This window comes from Watersipora subatra, chromosome 7, assembly GCF_963576615.1.
Source record: "Watersipora subatra chromosome 7, tzWatSuba1.1, whole genome shotgun sequence".
Taxonomy (NCBI): Eukaryota; Metazoa; Bryozoa; class Gymnolaemata; order Cheilostomatida; family Watersiporidae; genus Watersipora; species Watersipora subatra.
The window spans coordinates 56,955,613-56,959,887 of record NC_088714.1 but is presented as its reverse complement, the minus strand read 5'-3'; positions in this window follow the sequence as shown (position 1 = coordinate 56,959,887).

Below are 4,275 nucleotides of genomic sequence, written 5' to 3'. Positions count from 1 at the left end.
CATTCATAACATTTGCAACCAATTTAACTTAATGTGTGAAGCAAACAGGAAACTAACTCTCTGGCTGTCCAAGTGTTAAACTGGCGTGTGTGAGCCACAGCTAGTCTTTCTTGCATATAGAAGTTTTTATTGAATGTATTGCGGTATAAAGCCAAACAAAATGCTGTATGTAATGATTGGAACACTTGAGAAAATAAAAACTGAAAAAGTAGGCAAATCAACTGCCAAAACAGAACCAAACTTGAGAGAGAGAGAAGAGAGAGAAAGAGGAGAGAGAGGAGAAAGAGGAGAGAGAGAGAGCAAGAGAGGAGAGAGAAAGAGAGAGAGAGATAGAGGAGAGAGAGAAAAGAGAAAGAGAGGAGAGAAAAAGGGAGAGAAAGGGAGAGAGAAAGAGAGAGAGAGGGAGGAGAGAGAAAGAGAGAGAGAGGAGAAAGAGAGAGAGAGGAGAAAGAGAGAGAGAGAGAAGAGAGAGAGCAGAGAGAAAGAGCATTATTCCAGATACCGTGTATTCGTATTAATTTTATTGCGGTACTTGGTATCATCATCACACAGCTTCTTCAGGATTTCACCATCAAATATATGTTTAGCCTAAAGCAGCATAGAAACACAAGCCGGTTTGTGGTTACCTCTGCACCTGTCAATGCTTTCAATTATACTGCAGTGAAAGTTTTGATGCGGCACGTTAAATATTGAAATGCATTCATGCTATCATTTACCCACATTTAATCACAATGTCTAAGCTTTAAGGTCATTGTTTTTGTTGTAAAAATGCTTTTCAATTATTAAGTGAAATATGCAGAACAGTGCGATTGTGTTGGCAGATGAACAACAACTTTTAGGCCAAAAGTTACGTTTAGCAAGCAAAACTTTTACGTGTTGCATTTTTGAAACTTGTGAAAAATTTGCTCTGCCAAAGAATGGCTTGAACACTAATCCTGACTAGTTCAGCGGTGCAAAAGAAGATTTGAGGTCAGAAAACGTTGTGGAAGGTAGTAGACAACTAGAAGATGCTCGTTCCATCGAAAGCAACAGCCATTTTGCAGCTATCCGAGCAAATGATGCAAATATTTTGGTTTTAAAAACATTAATTTTGGATTCTGCATGTATTATACCTATGGTCCGTTTATGTTACTTGTTCATGAATTTATATTTGCAGCATTTGGTAGATTATCATTACATAATTTTCAAATTTGCAGATTTCCAGCATACTATTTGATAGCGTCATTGCGATAATCTGATCTTACAATGGATCAACACTCATAACTATTCTATTGCACATAAAAACTAGTTTTGGCTGCAAACTGTAGCAAACATATCAATGAGTGCAATGAGCTTTTATGCAACATTAGTAAATTTAAGTATAAAATAAAAATGTTTTCAAATTTAAAATGAAATAAAAACTGAAACCTCAAAACAAATTGCAAAGCAGGACACAAGCTATAATATCATCGCAGGTTAATTGCAAGCAATAGATATCAACTGGTAGAGATATTTCTCGCTTTCCCAATGCATATTTATTAAGATATATTTGACCAATTGCAGGTAAGTTAACAGACTTATTGCATCCAAAATGTTTGATGTCGCTACACCGGAGAAAGATGGCAACATATAGGCCACATTCGCTTCTAGTAAAAGGGCTCAATTTATTTTCCCAAAATTCTGACGAACCATTTGAAAAATTCAACGCCAGCCTTTATTTGAACACCACCTCCAATTGACCGCCACTATAGAGGAAGGGTTGAAAAACAGAGCGCCATGGGGTTCATTTAGAGGTATTACAGTTTATGTGTTCAAACATATATTAAAATTATGATATTTTGATGCGCGTTGAATACAGTCAACCCTTCTGCTGGGTCAAGGTGATTTGCAAAATTTGTTATGAAACCATTCCAAATAATACAAACAGCACGATGACGATTTTGCTTTAGAGGATGGTTTTTCAAGGCCATACAGGGGTAAGACACACTATTAGGCTTAACAGAATCAATGGCAGCAATGTTAAGGAATTTTTGTGATTTAATTCTATTGCTACGTTGATGACAAATCTAGGTTATGAAGCATCCAATGGTGCTGAATTGCCATTACCAAACCAATAATACCTTTGTCCAAATTAACAAACCTTCTACATTTATCACAGGTTCCCAGAGACAACTGAAGTCATCACTGTAGACAGACAATCAGTATTTGTCTGTCTCCTAGGCAACGAAGCTAATAATAATGGATGCTAGGCTAAATACATCTACAATGACCTCTTAACAAAGGCCGGTTAACTATAGGAAGAGCCTATGACCTTTCTTATGGCCATGAATAGCTGATGCTGAGTAAAGAGTGTTATGTAATGTGGTAACGATGAAGTCATTGTGCCTCGATACAATCACATTGACTTTAAAGAAAAGCGTTGATTAGATTTGAAAAAGCACCATTTGTTCTGCTAATCATAGCTTGTACAACTGATAATGAATTCTGATCTGTAGCTAACAGTGCATAAATGGAGCCAGTGCTCGTTCTCATTTCTGTTACGGTAAACAACTATAGGCAAATTTCATCATTGCCTATTATGTCTGAGGTAATTACAAAACATTCTCTCTTCAGATTAAAAATTTTCTTGAGAACTCTCAGTTTCTATGAGCTCACCAATTTGGATTTAGGAAACACACTTACCTTGTCACTTACCTCAACTAGTCATATCTTCCATGACTAATTGAGAACTCTCAATATGCCATGCTACTGTCTATATATATATTTAAAAGAGTTTAATACAGTTGACCACTTCGTACTTATAAAGAAGCTATAACAGTTGTGTAGATTGACAAAAGATGCTGTTGATTGGATTCAATCTTATCTGACAAATTGAGCGGAAATGATGAAGATTGCTCAGTTTGTTGTCGTTTATGCTTCTGTCATAATTAACAAGGCTTCAATGAGTGCACCTCCTTGAAACAGACCGTCAGGACTAACTGCGCTGCCTTGATTGGTTCTAGCTCACTCCACGGGATTTCTCTGACCTCAAATCCCATGAGGCAAAAAAAGGCATGACGCTTAAGGCTGGTTCCCACTATACTACTCGGCGTTGATGCCGCACTACTTCGACGATTGTCGATGAGAACAATGTATCACAAACCCATTTGAGTTTACATCAGTGATGTAGTGTTCTCAAGTTCCTTTTTAAATATTTTGCAAAGAAACCTCCTTGTTTTCGCATAACTGAAATCAAATACTAGTTCCACAGCAACGGTCAGAAACAGAAATAAATAAATCACGCTATCGGCGACCACGAATTACCATCACCAAAATGGATCACATTTAAAAGGTGGTCGTCGATGCTCGGCAAAATATTGAGAAAGTTTGAAAGCTGCAAACTTTTCCGTGTCTGCGTTGCTTCGTCAATGCCATCGGTTTACGGTTCACTTAATCATCGACAAACGCTGAAAGGAAAATGTGGACCCACGGCGATATAGTGTGAACCAGCCTTTAATGGAACTCCAACTGGAACCACAAGAGCAATTTAATACCAGATACCTTTCTTGACATCCCGAATCGAGGCGCGAATCCCTGACCCACGTTTTGACCACACTTATTTACGAATGCTGACATTTACCCATTTTGATCACCTAAAGCTCCCAATTAAGGTGCACAACAACATCAAAAGTTGGCCAAACACTTCCCATCGGCCAAAAACAGGTATAATAAAAATTGGAATGCTTTATTAGCAATGTTCCATTATGTGAGCTCTCTAAATGTGCATTGAGGGTAGAATAAGTTTGGTTTGTAAATTGAAAACAGGGATAACAATTTACTATAAAGAAACCTATAACAGTATCCGGTTGATCCTAAATAGAGCAAGTCAGTGTCGGTGATAACGGGAGAAGGCAGATGCTAATGCCACAAGCCAATTTTAGGTTCTATAAACATGAATGTGCTCGGGTAAATCACATGATGCATGCAGGAAATGACTAGCTGCTGGGTTTGAAAATAAAGAAGGCAGTAAATGTATCCGGGCGAATCATTAGCACCTTCTTTGTGTCATTTCCCGATATAGTCCTGACTGGATATAATGACCGGAAGACAACATGCCCTTTAGCATAAGCATGAACAAAAGGCTGGCTCTATATATCGATGTTTTGTACCACACACTTAGAACATGCTCTTGAGGGTATCGCCACGAAATTCAACAATTTGACATTTGTTTGAAACTGTTCAATAAATGGAGACTTCATTACTACGGGACGTTCGTTGTTAGAAGTTATAAATCTGTCAAGAGATAATGGTGATTAA